Source organism: Ambystoma mexicanum, chromosome 4q (assembly GCF_040938575.1).
Source record: "Ambystoma mexicanum isolate Mex_15411 chromosome 4q, UKY_AmexF1_1, whole genome shotgun sequence".
NCBI classification, from domain to species: domain Eukaryota; kingdom Metazoa; phylum Chordata; class Amphibia; order Caudata; family Ambystomatidae; genus Ambystoma; species Ambystoma mexicanum.
Window position 1 is genome coordinate 583,856,155 of NC_090928.1, and position 27,863 is coordinate 583,884,017.

General features: G+C 44.8%; 1 protein-coding gene across 1 annotated transcript in view; it reads left to right on the forward strand.

Annotated features, from left to right (window-relative positions):
• The window catches only part of MTHFD1L (methylenetetrahydrofolate dehydrogenase (NADP+ dependent) 1 like), a 2,103,853-nt gene that overhangs the window by 1,030,175 nt on the left and 1,045,815 nt on the right, over positions 1-27,863 (forward strand). The window lies entirely within an intron of this gene.

Below are 27,863 nucleotides of genomic sequence, written 5' to 3' on the forward strand. Positions count from 1 at the left end.
CTCACAAACCTCTGCTGGGATACCCACAAGCATTCCCATTCAGAATGCTTATCCACCATACAGCACCATCTAGACCAAGCTGTACCTATCTGTCCCTAAGTTCAGGTGGGTATCAGCTTGCGTTAAAGAGGATGGAAGAGGGTTTGCTGCAGTTTCCCTACATGGGAAACTGTGTAGCAAGCAAGCAGGCTCAACAACGGCCTCCTTGCACACCAGTGGCACAGACATTGTGCAGAAGGCTGTGGTTCCTCTCCGAATGTGTCACTCCCAGAAGCGGAACCACGCCCTCCCCCATCTTTCTTGACGATGATCCGAGTAGGGAAGGGTCTTGTCCATTCAAATCGATTGTTGGTCGATAAGAGCTGAGGTTTATTTTATTGGCATTTTAGCAGGGCAGACCCTTTGGAAGTCCTTCAGCTTGCACTCTGCACCAGAACACTCGACCCTTCCAACCCCCCAACCCTTTCTTCTGATTGGTATTCCGGGATTTCTCTCAATATGTTGTGCTCTATGTAGCAGCTCGTCTCTTCCTTATAGTCTTTGTGGCTTGTGGAACTGAGCTATGGGGGAGCCGCCTGCCGATCCATATTTGTGCCAGCTTCCTCGGTAGGTCTTGGATTCGCCGCTAGTATACCCCACGGTGGTGGTGGTTTCCAGATGTACACCACGTGTTGTGCTATTTAACAAGATGATAGATCTGCTGGAGTGTTCCTTTATACTTCCTTTAGTAGCTGGGTATCGCTGGGATGGTGATCGTTCTAGTCTCCAGCTTGTTCTTTGCTGAAACGTAGTTTTTACACCAGACTTTGCCATAAACATTGTTTTACAGGCACTAACGGGGGCCGGCAGCCATGTTTAACTTTAGCACGGAAACTCCAGAGCCTCTCTGTTGTACACATTTTGTCTTTGGCCTCAAACTGCCCTGCTATTTGCGTTTTTCCAAAAAGTGCATTGTTCTCTGAACCTCTGGGAAGACAGATCAGGTGTACCCCTCTTGACTTTCGGGTGTTTCCTTAGGTCCCCAAGTAAGCCTGAAATTCTTCCCCCTGTCCTTCCTGATTGCACTAAGGATTGCGTTCTGCTTATTTTATGGTGCGGTTTAAAAGATACTACCCGTGTGCTGGAGGCCGCATGTACTACACTGGAAAGGCCTGCTGCTGTGCAACATTTTTCTTAGTATCGACGGCATTCATACTCGTATTACTATGACAATGATGAGCAACTGTCATTGCCTCCTGTTTTTGGTGATACGAAATGTTTTTTGTCATGTTTTTTAAAAAAAAGTATATCCCAATAGTATAAAAGGTACCCACAATTTGCGGTTTTTCTTATTTTTTGATGGATTTAGCAACTGTTTTGATAGCTCCAATCAGCTTCTCACTGTGGATGCAGGTGTGCACTGTATGACTGGAGGTGCTCATGGGGTCAAATAACTTGTGGGTAGTGTTCACTGCATTGAATTATGATGTGTTTGCCTGTCAAATAGGATTAGGTACCGCAGAAAGTGTACCTCACCTTTCATTTCCTCCTTAATGCCAGCTGGGATTAAACATAGCCGATTCCCTGCGTCGCTTTAGGAGGACAATCAGATATACATTAGGTGTTATGTTTGTTTTGCTTTTGAAGTGCTCATAAAGTGAGTTAATCAGGATGAATGGTCAGGTTTATTCCCACTTAAGCCATTATTACTTCCCTTTTCCTCTGAAAATGAGAACTTGTTTTTCTAGGCAGCTTTGACTTGGCTCGGGTCCATATTTCTCAAATTTCACATTGAAAAGGATTCCTTTCTGCTGTGCCAGATCTGCCCATACAATGTGATCAGGGTGGGAGCACCAGAAGTCTGAAATTCTGTACATGCCCAGTTTTCATGCCAACCTAGGTCAATTACAAATTTTAAAATGGTTTCTAAAATAACATTGGAATTATTTCAGCACACTATCTTTAACTTTAAAACAAATGTCCCAACTTGAGTGTTAAATGAAGTGTACCCAATCCTTTACTCAGTCCCGTTATTGTACCTCAAGTATTTACCTTTGGAAATTTATTAACTACACTTATGACCAGCATTTTTTTTACATATCGGGTTGTGCAATTTATCTTGTAGGCAAGGTAAAACCTGTCCCACTGGCATATTTTTCTTTGCGCCAAACAACTTGAGCCACTTTTATTACCATTTAGCAAGTTTTTCTCAATTGTATTTTTTTTTCGAATTTCATTAAAAATAAAAAATCTGTAAATGGCCAGGAACAATCCCTGTATGACCACACATGTCACAGCTGCTGTGAACCCATATAACAGACCACCCCTATGCCCCCCCCCTGTAAAATCTTAAACGGGCTCTCAACCCCAAATATTACTTGTATATCCAACTCACTTGCCAGCTACAGGTAATCACATACCCCCATCTCAACCTCCCGCAGCACCCCCAAAGAGCTTCCTTCAACCACTTTTAAGCCATCTACCCAGTCGCGCTGTATCTGCTGTATCTGGTACTCCCAAGGAAGGGGACCCATTCCGCCTCCCTGGTGAGAACATGGCTCTCCCCCAAAAGACTGGAAAAAAAGACTGAATGCACAATTAGTGTGTATTCGGCGTGGTTGAAAAGAATGAATCCCAAAATACCAAACAAGGGGAGCGGGGGCTGTGGGGGTGTCCCGCCCTCCCCTAGTTTGGTATTGGGAGTTTCGGGGGTCACAGGGGTCCCCCCGCGCAATTACATGCGTGGCAGGGAAAAGAAAAAAAGCAAAATATCGAATAACAAAATGCAAACAAGTGGGGTTCACAATTTTCTAATTTGATCTGTTGGGACTCTATCTTTTAAAGCACATCAGAGAACATCATGCAGCATTTCCGTAATATTTTCCATCTCAAAAAATTTCGTCATCTTTATTGACCACTCCCTTAACGTTGGTAAAAACCTCCTTTTCCAATGAGTTGTCAAGCATCACCTGGCTGCTAAGAGTGCAAAGTGTGCCAAATGAGGGAGGCCCCTCCATTGACCATCTTCCTCTACAAGGCCAAACAACACAAGCATGGCGCCCAAGACCCCCTGTATACCCTCTACATCCCTTATCGATCCCAGGACCTCCTTCTAAAAACTCTGGGCCTTTCTACAAGACCACCACATGGGCCCAGTAAGTTGCTGTTTCCCCACATTACCTTCAACAACTGCAACTAGACCCCTCAAACATCAAAGCTAACCTCATTGGGTCATATTGCTACCTGTGCACTAGCTTTATTCCATGGAGCTTATACTGGCACGCAATTGATGTCTTAAATGCGCCCCTACACAGTTTGCCTACAATTCCTCAAGATCCCTCGCCAAATCTCTCTGCCATCTATTCCGTAAACCTAATGTCCCCTTGCCCCTGGCCTCTACTAATGCCAAGTAAAGAATCTATATCCAGCTCTTAGAAGAGAGCTGTATATCCACTATTCGCTCCACCAGAGTTAGTTCCCTCTGAAATTCCTTCCTCCATTTCGTCTTTGCAAGTCTCCTTTAGCTGTAGGAAACTACAAATTGACAATTTCCCATTCTTCATACAATCTTCAAGCCTCTGACTAAAAACATAGTCCCCATTTTCACACAGCTGACCCACAATTTCCAACCCCACTACAAACCATCTCTGGAACCTAAGAGGGTCCAGAAATGCATCCAGAATTGTAGACGCCCAAATATGGCTCAACGATGAGGGGCCTGTAGTAACTTCCTTCATGGGCTTTTCTTTTGCCCAAGTCCCCCATAACTGTCCTAATATACCATGCTCTCTAACCCCCTGGGGCAACCTATCTCTCGGCACCCATAGCCCCTCCCTCACCATAACAGGCCGCAGCCTGTAATTTTTCAATGCCACCCATTGCATCTCCTTATCCATATGGCGGTGTCACACCAATGCTCTCATTTGAGCTACTTCATTACTAGGTCTGGGAACCCCCCCCCCCAGCACCCCTTTACCCTTGGGCAAAATATTGCAAGTATGCAATTCCCCTCTTTTTCCCTGCCATAAAAACGTCCCTTTGGCCTTTCTCAACCCCCCTCTGGAAATACAGGTAGAATCTGAAATAGGCACAGGACTTTAGGCAACAGTCATCTTAATGGCATTTAGTTGCCCAGCCAAGAGAGCATGAGCCCTTCCCACACATGTAGAACCTGGTACAATTTATTCAGTAACAAGAGATAGTTGGCCTCAAACTGACCCTTCAGTGTTCTAGAGATCACCATCCACACATATTTCAACCCCTCTGTCTGGACGATCATCCCTAAGGGAGCCAGTTCACTCAAATCATCCCCCAGTTCCCTCATAAAAGGGAAGAGAACCGAACCCAAATTGACCTTTCAAGCCTGACAACGCCCCATTCTCTCTATCACCGACATGGCAGCCGGTATCGACTCGCCAGTATTACTTGGGTGCAACAGTATGACATCCGCATATAAACCCATTTTTATTCCTTGTTACCCACCCAAAGTACACAAAACGGTTCTGACCCACTTATCTTATTAGCCAATGGCTACAGAGTCAGGGCTAGTAAGAGCGAAGACAGCGGTTATTCGTGCCTAGTCTCTGACTGCAACACAAAGGGATCCAACGTTTTGCCATTCACCACGACCCGGCCGTGGGTTTGAAATACAGTGCCCTAATTCTCCTTTGGAATCTATGAGCACTGTGTAGATAAAGCCCCATTCCACCCGATCAAAGGCTTTCCTCTCATCAAGGGAGAGCAGCGCATTTTTTTTCTGTCCCTCCTCTAGATATTTAATCAAATTGAGCATCTTCCTCACTGTGCCTGCTCCCTGCCTACCATGGATGAAAACCCTACCTGTTCCTAGTGCAACAGTTGTGGGGTATAAACCTCAACACTAGTGGCCAGAGTCCTCATGAAAATGTTCTTCCTTGGGTCCCTTCCATCCTTATGTAATACCGAGATCAGCACCTCACGAAATGATGGCGGAACCTGGCCCATTTCCAGAATATATTTCAACATTTTCACCAAATGCGGTACAAGGACTCCCGAAAACCGCTTATAAAAACCCTCTGTAAAACCATCTTGTTCACCAATGATGTTAGATGTTCACAAAATCCTTGTTAACCAAAAAGCCATCCGCACGAAACAACTCCTCAAATACTATCTCGCAAGAAACCTTGAAATACGCTGGTCCTATAGGCAGTTAATTAACAACGGAGTTCCAGTTTCAGCTATGTTCTGAGACTGAGATCATTGAGCTAATCGATAATTTGAAGCATACATCCTGCAGATATCATTAAGGTATCTATTGTATTCCTGAGTCCCTGGAACACTAAAATGGTTAACTTATCATTCAGAGAAGGTGTGGTTCCATACTCCCTTAAGGAGGTATGGATAACCTCCCTTCTGAAAAAGCGCTCTTTTGATCCTACTTTAGCCAAGAATTATCGCCCCATTACTAATTTCCCATTCCTGCTCAAGATCCTGGACCATGTTGCTTACCTGCAATTCCAGGATTTCCTGGAAATAAATCACATTCTAGGTATCAATCAGTCCAGATTTAGGGCACGGCATGGGACTGAGATGGCTCTCCTGGACTCTAAGACCACTTTGTCTAGTATAGTGGAAAAAGGACACTTGGCACTGGTGATGATTTTGGATCTCTCCGCGGCCTTCGACCTGGTCGGCCACTCCATTCTTGTCGATAGGCTGAAGTGTCTGGTGGGTTGCTCTGAGGCATCAGATTGGATAGCATCCTTTGTTGGGTCTAGGATCTTGAGAGTAGCAGTGGAGGATGTTCAATCCTCTCCCAGTTTCATCAGTTTTGGAGTCCCACAGAGCTCCTGTATTTCACCATCGCTCTTTAATATTTATGTAAGACCCCAGTTAGATTTATTTGACCATCTGGCTACTGAACCAAATCAGACCTTACCTAACCCTTGAAGACAGATTCATTCTTGCCTCTGCCTTGGTGAACTTAAGGCTCGATTATTATATGGAAAACTTGTCCTTGATTCAGACCCTACACCGAGACCACCGCCACTTTTATAGCTCCCCAAGCGCCCTGCACCACAAACAGCCTGCCCTCCATAGCTCTGGTCACCTCCACCAGTTGAAACCTCACCCTTTTATGCATCAGAATCCCAACCCCTTACTTCACCTCCCCCAAGGACCACTTGGTTTTGACTGGCCAATACCACCCCACCCCTTTTAACAGGCCTTTCCTCCCCCGGCTTTAGTCTAGTCTCCTGTAATAGTAAATTGTCGACCCGCGCCCCCTTGAATTCTGTAGCCACGAAAGCCCTTTTCATAGGGGATTTCTGCTCCTTGACATTCGGGGTTCCAATATGCAGGACCCCCCTGCCATTCCTTTAATTTAATCTGTCCTCCCAATTTCAGAACTGACTCCGCCTTCTGCGACCCCATGCTCTTGCATGTTAGACCAATCCCTGCACCTTACAGCATCCGATAACCTGTGAACCTTTCAACTCTTTTACCTCTACACCCCCAGTTCAACCCCCTCCCCAATCCTCTCCCTCACATTTCTGAGATGCCCATTCCAAGAAATGGCCCGCTAGGTAGCCCCTCCCCCAAAACCACCAAAAACACCTCTCCAAAAAGTACCACAACTCAACTAAAAAAAACACCTTAGTCTACCCACAACAGTCCATTGAGAGGCCGACCCTCTTTCTTTTCCCTCCGTCACCAATCCTTGATTCATTTCACTGACAAGCGGTGCCCAGCTGCATTCATTTGTCTACCAGTCCCCTTCTTCCTTTCCAATGGGCCCCTTGGGGCCCCATATTGTGAGACCCCCTCAAATCTTTAGGGGAGTTGGGGCTTCTCTGCAGTAAAGACAGAAAGGCAACCGTGGATCTGTCACCCGTCGTGATGTTATAGACCTTGCCCCCGTGCTTAACCCATCGATATTGAATTACCTTCTGCGTTCGCCATTGAGTCAGCTGTTGTCTCTTCTTCTTCCCAATGTAAAGCTTGATAAGTCCCGATATATCCCAATCTTGGCACCTTCGAAGATGACCTCCTACAATTGATTTGCCATCGAGAGCACGTTGCCTCCATATTTGTGGAAGCTCACAACCACTGATCTCAGCCTTTTCATTGTTACCTTGTTGCATTGTGGGCCCTTACCATTTTCACCACTCTTCTGCCGTCATCCTTAAAAATGACATCCACAATGGCCTAAACCTTTGCCGCCACACTCCTTCGCAGATTCACCAGAATGTTCTTTCAGGACAAAAAAATGAAGGTTATTCCTCCTGTCTCAATTGTCGACACAGTCGACCTATAGCCTCATCTCTCGTATCCAACTCCAACAGTCAGGCATCCAACCTCATTTCCATCAGGTCAGTGTTCAGCTGGTTATTTTCCAAACCTTGAATCTTGCCCTTCGAGTCCACTCAGCCCCAGAGAGCATGTATAGAAGCATGGATAGGCCCCCTCTGGGCCTTAATTCTTGCAAGATGCCTGCAATGTCTGTTTTCGTGGCCAAGTCCCCATTGTCCTAACCCTTTTCCTCCAAAGGGCACTGCTACGATTCTGCCCTCACGTCTACGTTTCTATAGGGCTTGAAGGGCTTTCCCCGGCCTCCCATTGACACCTTCTTTCTTCTTTTAGGTCATATCACACTTGATTCATTTTCAGATGGCCCCCATAGGAAGCTCCTCCTGCTTAGGGCCTCACCAGCACCACAATGCCCTCACACCCCAGACTCCAAACAGGGCCTCCTTCACAGACTGGACACTTGCCACATCTCGAGTCGAGGTGGTCCGACACTGTGCCACTCCACTTATACTGCCCTCTCCACCGCCACAAGCCTAATGCAACTGGGGATCCAATCGCCGTCCTACCAAAAGAAATTAGTTGATAAGCCAGTGGCTTGCTCCTCTCATTTCTCCCACTGCTCTGCTGCCCCGTCTCCCACACCGTCTGATCCTTGCACGCATGGGCACAATTTGACCTCCTCAGGGACAGCGGACCCCAGGGCTGCCCACCTCCAGGTCTCCTCCTGCCTCTGCCCCGGGCTACGTGCCCAACTTCTATGGCTCACCTCTGTCTCCACTTTGGGGGTCGGGCTCTTTATCCCCCGTACCGTGCTACCACTGTCACCTCATATCAGGGGAAAATATCCCTCAGAGACAGTCCATTACTCGGTGGAATACAGAGCAAGCAACTCACATGGCCATCTCTGCCCACGTCCCCTAGCGGTCTCCTTTTAATATGTTTTTTAGTTCCTCAAAGTGTGGCCAGCGTATGTCCATCCATCCCATCCTCTGCAAATCTGTGTGAGTGATGCTCTGAAATGGGTCCACTGGCTCCACCAGAGTCATGCCGCCTTGTGACTGCTGGGACACTACGATGACAGATAAAGGGAAGCCTTTTATTGTACTACCCAGCATTCTCATAGTCAATTGCCTATGAAAACTGGGTACTACAATCAACTCCCTTAGTCTGCTGGATTTAGCATCTTCTTTGAAATTAGGTTGCCTGCGGTCCAGGGCTGATTTATGAAAAGGGTATCTGGTCATTCCATCGAATGGCAAACCATCTAAAACCAAACCATTGAATATTATCCATCGAAATACCATTTCAGAGAATGGCCATTTCGTTGCATAAAATTTGATGGATCCATCGAAATGTAATGTTAAGATTAGGGGTTAGAGGTTGGGTTAGGGTTGGGGCTAGGGTTATTTTAAGGGTTACATTAGGGTAAGGGTTGGGGCTTAGGGTTGGGGCTAGGGTTAGATTAAGCGTTACATTAGGATTAGGTTTGGAGGTTAGGGTTGGGGCTAGGGTTAGATTAAGGGTTACATTAGGGTCAAGGTTGGGGCTATGGTTAGATGCTTTGTAAACCATAGTGTGCCGTTGGTCCAAGGCATTCTGCTTATGGCGTATCTGGGGAACTCTCGACTCTCCAAGCCCCCAGTATATTGTAGTCTGTTGTCTGGACTCTTAACTCTTTGTATGGTCAGTCTTCACTTAGTATCTATCTTCAAATTTCAATGGATTGCCTTTCTCCTGCAGATTCCTCATCAGGTACATATGCTCATTCAGCTCTGCTGCTCAGAAAATTCTTTGATAGGAGCATAGTCGACCTCTACTCGGTCGTCGGCTACAGACAGGACTTTGGTTTCGTATATATACTGCGTCACTATGCCCCTTAGCTCAGTTCCTTTTTTCTGCACGATTGACACGCTACTCCTGAGGAATATAGTGAGTTATTCATCGGATCCTCAACTGTTCGTCAAACCTTGTGTTTTTTCTTGTCCGCACCTCGGATTTTCGGGGTTGAAGCGCTGCACGGACTTCAACTCCAAGATGTCAGTGACCGACCAATACGACATGTGTGTGGTGCCTCTGCACTGGTCACAACATCGAGTGGTGTGCTTTGTGCGGGAAAAAGAAACCAAAGTCCCTTCAGGAGCAGGCAGCCAAGCTTGCAGTGGGCCAACTGCCATCCAAATCACCTGCACGGTCTACTGTGCGGTTCTCAGAGGCCAAAATGTAAGGGCCTGAAGAAGAGGATATACCCTCGAAACGCATAAAGCCATAATATTGTGTATCTTGGATCTAAGAAGAATGTTTTTTTGATGTGATTAAAAAACATTGTGTATTTTATGAAATCACACTCTCTGAAATCTTTTTTCTGTTGCGATTTTGAAACTAACCTGAACCATTCAATTCTACATTGATTAATGTTTATTAACAATTGTTTAACGCCACTTTTGGTGGATTGTCGATAGTGTGCCAGGGACGGGAGGATCCTTATTGTTCTTTTTTTTCTTCTATGTTTATAACGGGGTCTTTATGCCAAGGCCTTATTTCCTCCCTTGCACCTCAAATATGTAAAAACCAGTTAGTCTGGTATATTAATTCTGTTTTAATATAACAACCACATTTAGGTGTGCTCCTCTACCCCAACTTACTTTGCTTGTGGGAATCCCCAGCGCACTAAGGAATGCGTTTCTAGTGGATTGGACCTACCCTCTCCACTACGCCTTCCTTGGGTTCCCAGGAGGTTGATAGCAACCATGATCTTGATTGCCCCGGATTGGGTGAGGAAGACATGGTGCTCAGACCTTCTGGATCTGACCATTTGCCCACCCCTACGGTTGCCTTGTCACCTGGATCTCCTAACCCAGTCAGAAGCCGGATTCCCTTGACCTACATTCGTGGCTCTTGAGAGGATGAGATATGGCTGGGATCTCGCTAAGCAGGTGCTCAAGGTGTTGCTGGCTGCACGCAGACCTTAATCAAGATCCCTGTATGTGTGCAGGTGGAGAAGATTTGAGGCATGGAGCAGGGAAGGTGAGATTGACCCAATCTCTTGCCCCACCCCTACAGTGATGAAGTTCCTTCTGTCACTGGCCTTTGCAGGCCTTGAGGTCACCAGAGTTTAAGGTTATTTGTCAGCTTTGTGTTCAAGAGGTCTCCGGAACAAGGTTCCTTTTTTACGATCCTGGTTGTGGCCCAATTCCTGAAGGGCCTTGTGAATACATTTCTGCTGGTTCCTTTTGTTATCCCAGATTGGAATTTGAATCTGGTTCTTACTTTCCTGATGCTGGCTAGCTTTGAGTCCTTGCACTCTTGTTGTTTGCAGCTGCTTACACTGAAGACAGCCTTCTTGGTTGACATTACTTCTGCCAGACGGGTCAGTGAGTTGCAGGCCCTTTGTTGAAAACCCCAATTTTTACGGTTCCTCTTCAAAAAGGTTGAGCTTAAGATGAGGCCAGGGTTCCTTCTAAAGGCGATATCAGAATTTCACCTTTCGCAAGCTACAGATCTGCCTGTATCCCCCCACCCCCCACCTCCACACCCCTCTAAAGAGTAGCTTTTCCATCGGTTGGATCCCAAAAGGGCTTTGTTTTTGTGTGGCAAGGACGGCGGAATATAGGCAGTCAAATCAGTTATTTGTCACCTAGTGCATCATTTTCCTGTCTTGCTCGATCATCAGCTCCATATGTGACGTCAGTTGTCGTATATATACCACGTCACTACGCCCCGTACCTCAGTTCCTTTTTTCAGTGCACTTGCACGCTGCTTCAGGAACATGACATAGTCTTTGACTCAGCGTGTTTGACTAGATTAGTCATATTTTCTTTCATAAAACCTCGACTGCGATGTCCGCCATCCGGATTTTGGGCTTTATAAGGTGCACTGACTGCCATTCCTAAATGTTGGTGACCGACCTGCCTGACATTTGTCTGTGGGGTCTGGGTACGCTCCAAAACACTAAGGGATGTGCACCGTGCTCCAAGATGCATTCGAAATCCATTTGTGAGCGGGCTGCCAAACCTGCTTTGGGCCGACTGCCCCCAAAATCTCCTGCACGGTTGCTTGAGGTCCTCCAAGGCCGAAACAGAAGGGCCCACTCACGAAAGAGGGTACCACCCCCACCCCTACCAGCAAGCCTCTGCGGCAAAAGCGGCGCTCAGCTCTCTCGACCCCACACATGCCAAACAGTCTATGGCATCGGAAAAGCCTTTGGACTCGATGCCGCAAAGGCCCTGAAACCATTGGCAGCCTTTCCTTCACTAGAGCATCGAGAGGCTGACGCTCTTGATGTCACAGAACTACCCAAGCCCTGACCGACGGCCATCCCGTCGAAGGGATAATCCTTGGCGCTGACTATTGGCAATGGTCCTTCGTCCATGTCTCCAGGTCCGGATTCTTAGAGTCCATGGCATCGATTACCAGGGGAACATCGATCCCATGTATACAGGGTCGGGAGGTGTCGATTTTTTCGAGGTGTCGATTTTTTCAAGGACCAAGGGGCCTGTTGGTATTAGCCCAAGGATTACATGATGCCAGCAACCTAGACATTATCCAGATGTGTATCAGCCTTACACTCATACCCATTCTTCGTTTAGGGCCCTAGTAGAAAGGGTAATAGACACCCTATGTTTGAAGTCCTCTTCAGCCCCTGTTCCGGGCTACGAATTGACGAACATCTCAGATGAAAGTCCTGTGACAGAACATAACATGCCACTTAATCTGGCAATTGGAGACCCCCTAGCCTCCTTATGGCAACATCCCTGCTCCATTCCCCAACTCCAACTTTACAGGGAAGTACAGGCCGGCAAGAGGAGATCCATCTTTCCTGACTCCTCGCCCTTCTCCCGAAGGGCTTGTTTTGCAGGCAGCCACAGTCTTCCCCCAGGCCTACGGCATCCACTTCAGGCGCTATGCTTATGGCAGGAAAGCGCAGCTCCCACAGGCCAGACTGGGGCAGAAGCATTTCTTGCGCCTCGGAAATGGCAGAGGAGCTTCCAGAGGCCACCTAACAGCAGCAGTGGCACCTCCCTGTAAGCTGCTTTGATTTCCCCTCACACGACTTATCGGTTGGTGGAAGGTTGGCTGAACATTGGTCCCAGTGGCAGGTCATTACCTCAGATAACAGGGCCCTGCAGCTCGTTTGGTGGGGTTATTGTCTGCCCTTCTTAAGAAAACCACCGGACAGACCCCCACTGGCTCCAGTCCAACCGGGACAGGAGCTCCCGGAGAAACTGTGAGTCCTATTGTTGAAAGGTGCAGTGAAAGAGGTACCTCCTGATCATAGAGGGTCGAGTTGGTATTTCCTGGTGTCCGAGAAAGGAGGTGGGCTCCGTCCCATTCTGGACCTCAGGGCCTTGAACACGTTTCTGAGGAAAGACAAATTCAGGGTGGTGACGTTGAGAGAAATTCTCGACGCTCTCGAATTTCCAGGACTGGCTTGTCTCACTAGATCTGCAGAATGCTTATTTCTGTGTGCCCATCATCAAAAACACAGGAAGTTCCTGAGGATCCTCATAAGGGACAAGCACTACGAGTTCAAAGTGCTTCCCTTTGGGTTGGCCTCTGCTCCAAGGGTCTTTACCAGGCCCATGGCGGTAGTTGCCGCTCACCTCAGGAGATCTGGGGTCCACGTATTTCCGTACCTGGGCGACTGGCTGATCGAAGGGAAGTCGGCAGAGCTGGTCTTGTCTCATCTGGAGGACACCCGCCTGCTACCGCACAGGCTGAGCGTCTCTCTGAACTTGAAGTCCCATATGGTGCCAGTCCAAAGGCTCCAGTTCATCGGAGCAGTCCTAGAGACCTGGTTGGGGAAAGCCGCCCCACACACCCTCCCCCCGACCCCCGGAGGAGAGAGTCAACAGCATAGCACAGATGGTACTTTTTCCAGAATCACACCACCTTACCAGCGGCTTCCTTGCTCTGCCTCTTAGGTCCCATGGCCTCCTGTATTTTTCTAGTGCCAGGGGCCATGCTACGCATGAGATCCCTACAGTGGCTCCTAAGAGGTCAATGGTCACAGTAACTCAGAGTGCTCACGGATCCCCTCAAGGTGCCCAGCCAAGTGGTCCACGACCTCGGCTGGTGGACCAACCGCGGCAATCACAAATGCATCTCTGAAGGGTTGAGGCGCTCACTGCAAGAAATTGCAGGTGAGTGGCATTTGGTCCACGCCGGAAGCCAAGTGGCTCACCAACAGACTGGAGTTGTAATCCATCAGACTAGCCCTGCTGAGGGCTTTCGCCCCGTCTCTCAAGGAGAAACCTGTCCTGATCCTGACAAACAACACAGTGGCCATGCACTACCTGAGCAAGCAGGATGCACTCCCTCCCTTAGGCGATGCAGCTGTGGTTCTGGTTGCTGGAGAATCAAATCTTGGTCTCAGTTCATCTGGCGGGAACAGAGAACGGCTCGGCGGATGCTCTGAGCAGGCAGAGCATGGTCTCAAACAAGTAGGGATGTGTACCAGGATGTCCTGGAGGGGGTCTTCTCTCTGGGCTACACAAGCAGTGGATCTGTTTGCCCAGGAGAGCAACAGGAAGTGCAGACAGTTTGCTCGAGGGAATTCCCAGCAAATGGTGCACGGGGGTGGGTGCGCCTTCCTGGTGGATTGGACCTTCCCTCTCCACTACACTGTTCACCCCCCACCCCGATTCCCATCATCTCATGGGTTCTCAGGAGGTTGAAGAGGTTTCGAGCGACCATGACCTGATCGCCCGGACTGGGTGAGCAGAACGTGGTACTCTGATATCTTGGATCTCACCATATGTCTGCCTCAATGGTTGCCTCAGCACTCGGATCGCCTGACCCAGTCGGGTACTCCACCTGAACCCAAGAGTCCCTCAACCTACATGTGTGGCTCTTGAGAGGATGCGGTTTGATGACTGGAACCTCTCAGAGGAGGTACTCGAGGTGTTGCTGGTTTTACGCATGCCATCTGTGCGGTGGGTGTCCAGTCATATTTTCGAATACAATATTTTCGAAAGTCAAAATGTCGAAAATATTTATTCGAAAATAAAAATGTCGAATTACAAAAATGTTGCATTTTTTTCGATTTTTTTTCGAATTAATGTTTAAATAATGAATAATAGTTTATTAAACATAATTTTTTTACATAATTAAAGGTATGTCCATGGTGGGTGGGGGGGATGGTTGAGGAGGGGGCGTTGGGGTAGGGGTTTGGGATGGTTTTTTTTAATAATTAATTATATTAAATATATTTTTTTAAAAATTAAAGGTATATCCATGGGGGGTGTTTGGGGGGGGGATGGTGAGGAGGGGGGTTTGGGATGGAGGGTTGGGAGGGGGGACCCCCCCATAAAAAACGTTAGTATTTGTGACATTTTACATAGTTATTTTAACATTGGTTTTTCGATTTTTTTTTTCGACATTTTATTTTCGAATTAATGACTTTTTCTATTATATGTATGTGTTTTCGACATTTTTGTAATTCGAAATTATGTTTTCGATATTATGACTATAAACCCTGTGCGTGCGCAGGAGGAGAAGATTTGAGGCGTGGTGCAGGGAACGCAAGATCATTCAATCCCATCTCTTGTCCCACCACTACAATGATGGAGTTCCTTCGGTCACTGGCCTCAGCAGGCCTTCAGTTTACCACAGTCATAGGATATTTCGCAGACTTGTCTGTGTTCAAAACATCCCCGGATCAAGGTTCCTTCTTTACGATCCCGCTTATGGCCCAATTCCCGAAGGGCCTTATGAATACGTTTCCACCAACTCCTTTTGTTGTACCGGACTGGGATTTAAATCTATTTCTGACATTCTTGATGGCGTCTCAGTTTGTGCCCATGCATTCCTGTTCTTTGAGACTGTTATCTTTGAAAACAGCCTTTTTGGTTGTGATCACGACAGCCAGGAGAGTTAGTGAATTGCAGGCCTTGTGTTCCAAGCCCCCATTCCTGCATTTTTTTCGGGAAATGTTTTCGCTTAAAGTAAGACCTGGCTTTTTCCCTAAAGTGGTTGCCGAGTTCCACCTTTCTCGGTCCATAGATTTACTGGTCTTCTACCCTCCACCACACCTCTCTAAGGAAGAGGAGCGGTTCCACTGCTTAGATTGCAAGAGAGCTTTGAACTTTTATGTCACTAGGACGTCTATGTTCTAAAAATCTGACCAGCTGTTCGTGGCTTATTCTTTGTCCCGCAGGGAGTAACGAAGCAGACTCTCAGATTATCCTTTGCATCATAGTAGGTTACCAGTCTGCAGGCAGGTAGCTGCCTTCCAGCATCAGGGCACACTCAACGAGAGGGGTCCCGACTTCTACAGTCCTGCAGAGGGGAGTTCCCATTGGGGGACATATGTCGTGCGGCCACATCGTCCTTGCACCCATTTACCAGGCACTATTGTCTGGATGTCGCTCGCGGGGGCTGATGCACATTTTGGTAGGGCAGTTCTGAAGAATCTGCTACTGTAACACTTTCTGCCCACCTCCGTGTTCCTAATTGCTTGGGGAGTCTATCAGATGAGGAATCTGCGGGAAAAAGCAATCCATTGAAGGAGAAATTACTTACTATAATGTTCTTTCTATGGATTCTTCTCATGCAGATTCCTCATCGCCCCTCCCTTTGATACCCGCTCAGAAATTTCCTGTGGCCTGGCGCATTTGTTTAAGCAAAGCAACGCCTGATGATGGCTCTGAGGGGACAGATCCTTTTTGGCTAGTCGCTTGCCTTTCAAAAAAATAAAAAATCTATTGTTTTCTCCTAAATTTGGGGTTTTCACCCTTTTGGGACGTTTCACATTGTTACGTTTTTACAGGCTGGTTAGCCTTATCTCCCATTGTTTTCTTTGGCAGCGTTCAAGCACGGGGGGAAAAAAGGGGAACTGGGGTACGCACGGGGGGAAAAAAGGGGAACTGAGGTATGACTATAGTGATGTGGTGTATATATAAGACGACCTACGTCGCGTCTGGATCTGACGATCGAGCACCGAGTAAGACCGATTGACGGCCGAGTCGAGGTTCACTCCGCCCCCTGTCAAAGTTTCTGAGCAGCAGAGCTGGATGAGGATATCTATCAGATGAAGACTCTGCTGGAGAATAATGCATAGAAGGAACATTACGGTAAGTAATTTCTCCTTCTATGTATTCTCCAGCAGATTCCTCATAAGCCCTCCCATCCATCTCCGCTCAGAAAGCGCTAGCAGTTTGTGCATGCCAGTCTCAGGAGAGCGGACACTTAATAATGGTTGGAGAGTGATCGTTTTCTGTTTAGCAAGCCTCATGTATTCCTCACTCTCTGCTTTAAAACAAATTAAAAACGTTTGGTATGGGATCCTTGCTTGTTATCATGCAATTGGCTTTTTGCCCTTCTTCTCTCGCTAGTTTCCTCTGCAGCGGGCAAGCCCCAGTGGTTGGGGGCGGGGTGGCAGGAACTGAGGTAAGGAGCATAGTGAAGCAGTATATATACGATGCCCAACGTCCCGTCTGGAGCCGACGACAATCACTGAGCAAGATGGATCAACGTTCGGGCCGAGGTCCACTACGCCCCCTGTCGAAGAATTTACCGAGCGGCAGAGCTGGATGAGAAGAACTATCTAATGAGTAATCTCAAGGAGACGAATCCATAGAAAGAACATTACAGTGGGTAATTTTTCCATATCACCACACATGGAGGACTTGCATTTGCAACAATTTGAAGTGTTTGATCATCAACTTGTGAGGGTTCCCTAATGCACCCAGAGTCCTGGCCAAAATGACGCAGATACTGCCCATATGTGTGCTTCTTTTCTTTGATGCTTGCACAGGTGCATGTTATGTCAGTGTTGTCAGGCATCCTATTTGCTACCCCATCATGTTTCACTTTCAGACCCTATACGTTGGAGATATTTTTGCATTCAGACTTGTCATCTTTTCAGTCTCTTGCACGCACAGGATTGTATGTGCAGACATTTTATGCAACCATCCTCTTTAAAACTAGCAAGGAACTGACAGGCAGGCATTTGGTGAAACAGGAGCCATTAGCAGATGCACCATTTAAAGATAATCCGGGGATATTTTTGCAACCTCTATGCACCCCCTTGACTTCATCTGCGTCTTCAGATATTTAAGCTTGTTGTTTTACAATTATTAGAACATATCCAATTCTTGTGATGTAATGAGTAAGTCAAAGGATGTGTGATGTTTTCTCTGTTACTACTATGACTTTTCTGAAATTTCAGCGCCTCTTTCTATTTATGTAATCCTCACAGTACCTCTGGCACTAGCTTCTAGCGTTCTAGATTTCTGTTTTGCCAGCCTCTACTCTGGTTGGAGCACTTTTTAAATGTTTCGCTATAGGGATCCGTTTCAATCGTGTTTTGCTTAGGGTGCCATTCAAACAGTGCGAGTACCTGGTTCCCAATTTTCATTAAAAAGATGCTTCTCAAACTGAGCATTCATTCACTTATTGTATATCATGAGAGCTTGAAGAATAAAAATATTTGACTTTTGACAGTAAACCAGGTCACTAAGGTGAAGAGATAGTCCTGAAGCAATAGAACGTGTGTGCTTCCTGCAAAATGCAAGACTTCTAAACTCACAAGTCCTTTGTTAACTGCCTAGCGGAGATGGGATTAATTGACACATGGAGGCTATCTCATCTCACACAATTGGACTATACCTTCCATTCCCCCTCCCCCCCACATAATACATTATCACGCCTAGACTATATTTGTGCAATTAAAACCCTCTCTGGATCCATTATAGAATCTAAAATCTCTAATATTATATCAGACCTCCACCGGTTAGCACATCCTTTTGCCTTACAGATGCGAACAAAGTTGCTACCAGATGGAACAATTTCCTTCTAAATGATTCACAGTTTATTCAATCCGTTCAAGCTTTCAATGAACAGTATTTCAATAACAATCAGGATTGTGATACTTCTGTTGTAAATAATTGGGATGCTTTCAAAGCTGCTTTAAGAGGTCACATAATGGCCCTCTCAGGTATGAACAAAAAAACATCTAGACAACCTGTACTCTAAACTCACCCTTGCAGAGCAATGCTACTATGTTGATACTAACTCAACAAACTTACAACAAGTAATAAAAATACGCCTTGAAATCAATAAAGAAATCACAGAGCTTGCAGCAGGCACCATACTTAAATACAAAACAAAGATATATCAAAGGTCAAATAAAGCAGGCAAAATGCTTGCTTCTTATTTAAAAACAAAAAAGGAAAAAGTTCCAATTGCTCACATTAAAGACTCAAGGCATATCTCATCACCGTTCTGATGAAATACTTGAATGCTTTAGGAAATGTAATACTGACCTCTATACTCCAGAAAGCTCTATTCCCAAAGACCATATTGATTCCTTTCTCAATAATATTAATCGCACCTCATACCCCAGATCAGACCTATCTCACCTTGAAAATGATATTATCTCCTCAGAGATCACTAAAGCTTTTCACAGTCTGGGTAAAGGCAAAGCACCCGGCCCCGATGGACTATCCACCGAATTCTACATCAATTTATCCCAAGTATTAACCCCAAAACTTAACACGTTTTTCATACTTTATATCACAAAAATCTTCCTCAGGTTCCTTCTCTGAAGCTTTACTTATTATTTTCCCTAAACCTGACAAAGACCCTACCCTTCCCAGTAATTATCGACCCATTTCCCTTAACATAGAAAGCTACATTTTTGCTAAAATACTAGCTAACAGAATTGAGTCCTCACTCCCAAATCTGGTTAAAGCGGATCAAACTGGTTATGTAAAAGGACATAACATATCCTCAAATGCTAGACTCCTACTCAATGCCATTAGCCTAGCAGCCAAAGACAAAAAGACAATCAAGGCTATGCTGCCTTTGCATTGGACGCAGAGAAAGCTTTTGATCGTGTAGATTGGAATTTTATGTTCCAAACCCTACGCTGGCACGGTTGTGGTGAAAAATGTATCTCACTTGTTAAACTCCTTTATTCAGCCGCCAAATCTGCTATTTACTTAAATGGTCAAACATCCTCATTCTTTCCCTTGCTTAGAGGCACGCAACAGGGCTGCCCCTTTTCACCATTATTATATATTCTCTCACTTGAACCGTTACTAGAATTAATAAGCTCTAACAAGAACATCCCGTGAATTCAAGTAGGTGCCTCAATTACCAAAATAGCCGCATACGCTGACGATATTCTTATCTTAATCAAAAAACCCAAACTTCATATACCTAACCTCTTAGACGCACTATCTCAGTTTGGTCATGTATCAGGATACAAACTAAACAGACAAAAATCAGAAATTATGCCCTTAAATCCATACTGTCTCAAGCATGACAATGGTGCAACGGTTCCATCAAATATTTAGGACTTCGTTTTGCCCCTACAATCCAAGAAACCATCAAGCTCAACACTAAAACGTTACTGGATAATCTTAAGGACCTTACATCCAGATGGTCCCCCCCCTTTACCTTTCCTGGTGGGGGCATTTAGATGCAATTAAAATTATGCTAACTCCTATAGGACTATATTATCTTCAGCTTCTCTCCGTTCCACTATCCCTTTCCACTATCCCTTTCCTTTTTCAAATCTATATATTCCATATTACTAAATTTTCTTTGAGGAGTTGGAAAAAGTAAAAGAATTGTGCTAACTAAACTTAGAGCACCCTATGAAATGGGAGGCTTTAGATTCCCTGACTTTAAGTTATCACAGATCCCGAATTCGCTGACACCCCGACATGGTGTACATTAGAAAAACATAGTTTATCCACACAATATTACTGATCACATATACATATTTAAACATACATCAAAAAACATCTTGGAACCTATTAAAGCATCTGTTTTAGCTCTACAAACTTTTCTCTTCCCCCATACTAAAACTCCCAATAAGTATCTTTCCCCTTTACTATGGCATAACAAGAATGTAGTAATAAATAAAAAAGATCCTCAATCATGGTTTAAAAAAGGAATTAGATTCATCCAACACATTGTAGATGGTCCTTCTATTCTCCCCTTTCAGCAATTCTCTACCATATTTACCATACCTAAGACAGACTTTCAGTTTTACAATAAATTAATCAACTCCTGTCTTGATGCACTCGGTCACTTTTCCTATGAGATTCTTTCTCCAGACGCCCTCAGACTACTGCAGCTAACCATGACTGGCGAAGTTAGAGGCTCAAAAATATATAATTTGCTCACCTCAACATTTAATGTGTGCCCAATTCGTCTGAAATGGGAATTTGACTTAGGACATATGTTTGAAGATCATATTTGGCTCCGCCTGTTTTCTAAAATTAAACAATTATCGGTGTCAGCAAATATTACACAACACTATTACTTCTTCATTCATAGAGCATTCATTACTCCGGCTAATTTAGCTAAGGCTAACCCAAACTATGATGCTAAATGCTGGTCATGTGGCGTATCTCCCGCCACATATATGCATGTGTTCTTTGAATGTTCATATATTGTCAAATTTTGGCATGATATTTGGAAGCTTATTAAATGTATCTTCTATGTTGATGTTCCATTCTCTTCTGTGAATATATATTTTAGGAAGTTTGGCTATTACAACATACATGCCACCTGACTCAGCCAGATTATATGATCTATTTATATGTATAGCCTTAAAATGTATTACAGCTAACTCGAAAGACTTTGGATTGCTCTCTACTAAAGCATGGTTGAATGCTATTTGTCACACTCCTAAATTGGAAATGTGCATGGCGAACAATCAAAATACAATTCCTAAATACAATGCTAAATGGTACTATTTCACCGGTTATCTTAACTGTTTCAATGCAACTACTCATGGCTCATGAACATATATCCTCATATTTACTTCACTAATCTGATGACTATACTTAATGCCTGGTTTATATTATCACAAAAATGAATAGATCAGTTTTATGAAATAATTTCTTATACCCATCTCCCCCCCTCATCCTGTTCCCATCTGCTTCATGTACGTCTCCTGTTTGTCTCCCAGTATGTCCCCCCATATTTCTATTTCTTTCTCCATATTAGTTACTCGTTACAGACTAGTTTTCTAACCATTTTTAATTAGCAATATCTCCAACTTCGAGTCTACTCTGATTTAAATTGGTACAATTAGCTAATTGGATCAATGAATGTTTTGTATAGAAATCACAATTTCATTTAAGATTGTTTACTCTGTTCATCCTTTATGGTTACCTGTTTCACGCAAAGTCTGTAACTTGCTAACACATGTATCATTTTCAATATCTTGATCAATAAAAACCATTAAAATAAAAAAATGCAAGACTTCTCCTTACATTTCTGTGACCTTTACCATCCAGCCATCCCTCCTCCCTCCTCCCCATTCCCCCAACCCCATGTTTCCACCATTGTGATTTGTGAATGGAGCAGGAAATAATGTGGAAATATGTTCCTAGAGCACTTTTGATGGATTTCTTCCTCCGGCAGATTCCTCATCTTGGACGGATCCTGACACATGTCTGGCTTTGGGCACTTTTTCAGCCACCAAAGATGCTGAGCGCAGACTACTTTGAACCACAGTAGGCCCCACGCAGTCTGTGCTAAGCATCTTCGATGCTCATGACTGACGTTTGCATCATCTGATATATATATTATGCCTTCGCGCAAGGAATACTTAAGGTTAAGAAGAAGTCTCTTTGGCGTTTCAGAAAAGGACTTTTCTCAACTTGCGAATCCTTGCATGAAAAAAACAGAAGATATTCCAGAGTAATATTTTGAAACAGCCGCCTACTTTGACCGTGCTTTTAACATGGGGTTTTCCCATAGCAAAACACAAATCGGCCAACTTCAGTTTTCCTTATTGTTTACAGTCACCTAGATTTCTTCTGTAATTGGTGCACTGAAAACAAATTGGGGAAATTGACTCGGCTAATTTTGAGATGTTAACGTTTGAAATGTATCTTTATATGATGCATGTGCAGATGAATTTACATATTCCATGCGGACTGTACACAAGAGTATATGGGTTATACAGTTCGTACATTACACAATAATTTCCTACAAACTCACATCAAAGGCAAGTGACAGCTGACTTTGTCCGTTTTAATGTGATGGAATAAATGTACACTTTCCATACGAAACAGTAGAGGCATAGAATTCATGTGCAGAATGAAGGTACATTTTATCTTAAAACCCCATTTTACATTTGTGATATTAACATTGTGTAAATAAACACTAATAACGTGCTCCTACAACATGGGCACCGAATACACACACGCTTACTACACATAACATGTAGATGTACAAGTGCTCACATGCCACGCCCTGCACATTGTCATGCCACAAGTGCTCTTACGACGTACACTCCTATAATACATGTTCTGATGATGTGCACATCCACTAGACATGCCTACTACACATAACATTCTCCTACAGCATGTGCTCCAATGACATGGGCTTCTACAACATAGTGCTACGACACACATTTGTACAACACATGCTACTACTACACAGATGCCTACAACATGCACTGCAATCATACGCAGTGCGTATGAGTTTTGCAGTTGGTACATCATGAAATTAACATCTAAAAACTCACAAGAAAGGCAAGTCGCAGCTGAAAGAATTGACACTTTTCATTCTAACTGTACACAGAGCGTATGAGTTTGATAGTTCATACATTACACAATTACTGCGATCCTGATGCTCTGCTTGAAACAAGTCTGACTATGCCTTTTAGACAGGGACTCTCCTTTTGTCCTTGATCGAAGCCATGATAGTGGTACTCCAGAAGCAGGGCAAGGAGCCCAGATATTGCAAGCCCGGTCATCTAATTTCGTTGTTACATTTTTATTGGGCAAGATAGTGGCATCCAGAATGTTGAACGTGGCCTCCTACTTAGTCCGTCCAGACCATTGTGGATTCATACTGGGAAGGAATACCACCATGAACATTCACATGTTGCATCATGTGATGCAGGTGGTGCAGGGGACAGGACAGTGAAGGAAATGGCCCAGTTTTGTTAGACGCAACTAGAGTGGTTGACTCGGTCAGTGGGAGTGGTTATATTCGGTCCTAGAACGATATGGACTAGGGGGTAACCTGCTAGGCTGGATCAAATTGCTTCATAAGGAACAATGGGCCATGGGTGAAGACCGGAAAAGAAATGTATTAAGTTGGCAGTTACGTAGAGGCATGCGCCACGGATGCTCTGTCATCAGTTTTATTTGCTTTGGCCCTGGAACCTCTTGCCTGTATCTTTCGTGGGGAGTTTTCCCGATGCGGGAATTATGGTTGAGGGACACAACCATCTCATCTCCTTGTATGAAGATATTATATGTTCGGGATCCGCTGACACATATTGAATAGTAACTGGAAGTTTTGGAGAAATGTGGTGGGTTCAGGGTGGATGAAAGATACTCAGTAATTTTCCCCTTGTGAAACTTTCTATGAAAATGAGAGGAGCTTTCGGAGATGGGGGTCTGTTGGGAACTAGATTCTTACATTTTTGGGGCTCCAAATAAACCACTCTTTGGCTGATACGTTTCAATATAATACAGGCCGGGCCCTTACTGGAGTTGAAGATGCACTTGCCTTTTGGAAAAGGTTGCCATTATACTTGATGAGTCGGTTAGCCCTGTGTAAAACGGTTGTCCTCCCGAGGCTTCTGTAGCTGTTTGCGAATAATTCTGTACATAAGCAATCCCTTTTTTAGGATATTGAATGGTAGGCTTACTGAACTGCTCTGGGCTAGTGGTAGATCCTGATTAGTGCTCAGCGCTCTGGAGGAAACACTAAGATGGTGGCTTTGTACTGCCCAATTACGGGTTATACTTCCTGGCAGAACAACTTCAATTTGTGCCTAGATGGGACCAGATTCAAGACACGTCAGATGAGAAGTTGCTGGGGCAGCTACCTCCTTACAGATTGGGGTAAAACTGATATGGGGACATGTTGGGAAGATTGGGTTCCGGCCGCATAGTTGGGGTAGTTCAACAAGCTTGCAAGCGCACTTGCATTCATTTGAGATTAGGAGAGGTGTATAGTCTAGATGCCCCTTTGACAGCTCCAAAAATGTGAGGTTAAAACTGATCAGATTTAATATTGTACATAGGGTGTATATGAAACCCAAGAAACTGCACCGAATCAATCAAGAAATTAATCCTAAATGCCCCAGGTTCACCCAAGTTAATGCTGGCTTCAGGCACATGGTATGGGCATGTTCTGTTGTCATGGTCTTCTGGCTGAAGGTACTGTAGAGGGTGAAGAAATTGGTGCAGGCCAGTGTGCTCCTAAAGTGTGCTTGCTCGGATTACTATCATGGGGCCGTAAGAAGAGGTCAATGAAGAAAATTGCTGGACTCTTGATACTACTGCCAGGTAGTAGAATGGCTATTTAGGTAGTAGAATGGCTATTTATTGGAAATGCCCAATAAAGGGCCTCTGGTCGTTCAGTGGCTTAGGGACGTGAAAAGATGGATGGCAGCAGAATACTGGGGACTACAGCGCTGTCCTCAGTGTGAGGATGAAGAGGATATGCACCTGGATTGGTGCCTGCTTCTGCTGGAACGTTCATCCTCCCTCGATGACAAACCCCTGTAATGGACTTCTGGCTGATGGCACATTACAGTCTTGTTCGGAACCGAGCAATGATACTATGTTTTAATTCAAAATGCAATACTTGTTTCTTCAAATGGGAGGGTTGTTCGGGGGGGGATTTATACTTGCTGGATACGGTGGAAACCTGGCTATCGTGAGATCTTCGTGATTTCTATCTCATGTTGACAGGTGATACAGGATCATGGGGCACTACTTCTCTTGTGCGGGGGCTGTAGGTTCTGGGCGGGAGCTAGTTTGGGCTGTTTTCTGTACTGTAATTGGAACTAATGTTTTTTTTAATTTTTAAAATTATCGCACAATTAACATCTCAAACCTTAAATTAAAGGCAAGTGAGAGCTGACTGTGATGTAATAAATGAACATTTTTCATAAGGAAACATTTTTCACATGAAAATGTAAATATTTTGTGCAAACATTTACTCTTTAGGAGGCATACAATGCATGAGCAGAATGGAGGTACGTTTTATATTAAAACTCTACATGTACATTTCTGATATTAACTTTGTGTATATGAACTTTAATAATGTGCTCCTACGACACACAAACACACACCTAATACTGCATTAATTCGTTATCAGGTCAGGATGCTATATTTGGTGTTCCAGAGTTTCCTGATGTAGTGGACAGTTCCTCACACTCCTCCCTCCTCCAGGTGTTTACTTTTTTGGGAGTCTCTTTAAGATGAGGCATCTGTGGGAAGAAAGAAATTGCTTACCTACAATACTGTTCTTCTTGAAGAATTAGCCTGTCTGCCGATTCCTCATTGCTCTCCCAAAGTCATGGATGCAACGCAGATCCACAGTGTCCCGGCTGGTGGCAGAAGATTCCAAAGCCATACTTGTTCCTGGAAGATATTTCTAAGATGATCCGAGAAAGGGTGGGCTACTCCATCCATCAGAAATGTTACAGTAGGTCAGTATTTTTCAAAACAGTTGCTGATTCTATGAGGGATCCCCTCCTAAATCCTGCTGCAATAAGTGCCTGCCACTGAGGAGGGTGGGCTTTATGAACCCTAAAGTGTTGAGGGGATTTTTGGGCATGGTAGCCATAGGATTCATTAAAAAGACTACTATGGAGTAAATCTACTCCAGTGAAGACCCAGTCTCCAAGGTCAGCATTGGAGACCCCGGCATAGGAGCGCTGTTCAAGGTGGAGGTGAGAGCTGGGAAAAAAGTGCCATCAGTATTCTAAAAGCAAGTATTTTTTTTGTCACATACTCAATTGTCTTCGAGGAAGATTCCCCGGGGGTCCCGGTCAATTAGACACCCAAACTCCGAGCCAACTATCAAACCTGCCTTCCCCACACCTTCCAGTCTGGAAGCGTGGGCATTTTCAGACTGGGTATGATACATGGCCTTGAGCAGGCCACCCCTTGTCTGCATTTGCCTGCTTATTTGTTTAAGGACTGTGTTGGGCCTCCAGAATCTCGTTCCTGCAGTCCCAAATGCTTGGTACAGAGTATGGTGCTGGGAGAGCATCTCTCTCTCTCATTGGCCTTGACATAGTCTCTTTATGCCTTTTCCTTGGCTGTGACACCCTCAGTACTATGTGATACAGAATCATCAGTGCAAATGAAGCTTGCATCAGCGGTATGTTTTTCACCTGCGTGGGACATGGGGCTGTCGCGATTACTGTCTCGTGTTAGGCACACCAGAACTAGGCAATTACCTAGCAATCATGGTGCTCTCGAAGAGTTCCTAAAGGATCCATACAAACTAAACACTGCCCTCTCTTCCTGTAGACTGAACTGATCCTTATTGACTTGTACAAAAAAACATCTGAAACTGATGTGCTGTGCACGTGTGACCCCCTGACACAGATGTGTTGATTACTCTGCCAAAATGAATAAAGAGGAGGATGACAAAAAATGCCCTCCAGCAGGCTCATAGAAACGATATATCGAGAATCAAAATGAACAGAGTGTGTAAAATCTGGAAGACAAAAGGAATACGTTGATTTTAAAGGTAAGCCTTCGATGGAGGGGGCTGTTTTAATACATGTCCGATCTACTGCAACTCTGGAGAGAACTACTATGGCAGCCATGTTCTTTACTTTAAAATTTCAAAACCGAGCTTAGACAAAAGTATTTCCAATAAGTCAAGTGTGCCACAGAGCAGAGGTATGTTCTCAGATGAAATGGGATGAAGACTCGATTAGGCTATGCTAGAACACAGTGCATCTAAGGAAAGCAAACCTGCAGTGCAAGTGCATCCTGGAGTGTAAATGCTAGAAAAGCTTAAATATGTTATGCAGCAAAGTACATGTTATAAAAAGGAATCTAATCCGGTTATGTGTTTCATATGCTGGATTTGTCCTTTTTTTAAAAAATATATTTTTTCTTTTCTGTGGGTTAGGGACGGACATGCAAAAATCCCTCTCCGCTTTAAAGGAGTATATTGCAGGGGATTCTGATTCCATGATGTGCTCAGGAATCAGGGGTCAAGTCCTGGCAAAAAAAGTGGGGTGACTCAACATACCAATTGAATGTGGCGTCACTAGAAATTGGCATTTAAAGGTACCTTCTGAAAAAGTGGAGGTACTCCATTCACCCACGTGTTCCCGCGACTTGAGCCCTGGCAGGTATCATAGAGCCCTTTTATTGCAGTGTCTTTGCGCAGACCTTGGCGTGGTTCCATCTTTATTCAGTGCCCCCCAACTGGCCGCATATTGCGAGAGAAGCTAAGCCTGCTTTGGCACATCTCCTTTTCCTCGGAGAACACCCGATCACCTGCAACATGCCCGACCACACCACAATTATATATGGTTTAAGGGAATGCTATTCTAGAAATGAGTGATAGCTACCTCCTACATTTAGTAAGTCCCGCAGGGAGCCTGTTGTCCCCAACGTTGTGCAACCTAAATACCAGACCCTTTTGTGACCTTCTAACATCGATGGGAATCAACCTTGCCAAGTATGCAGATGACACTGAACTCCTGAGTTGAGTGGTTGCTAGAAGACTGACTCTGCCAGACACTAGCACATCTACGATACTATAAAAAAAAAATTGGATGCCCAATAACTGAATGTGTTTAAACTGGAACCAGACTGAGTTGATGATTTTTGCATCCCAACAAGCTAGAG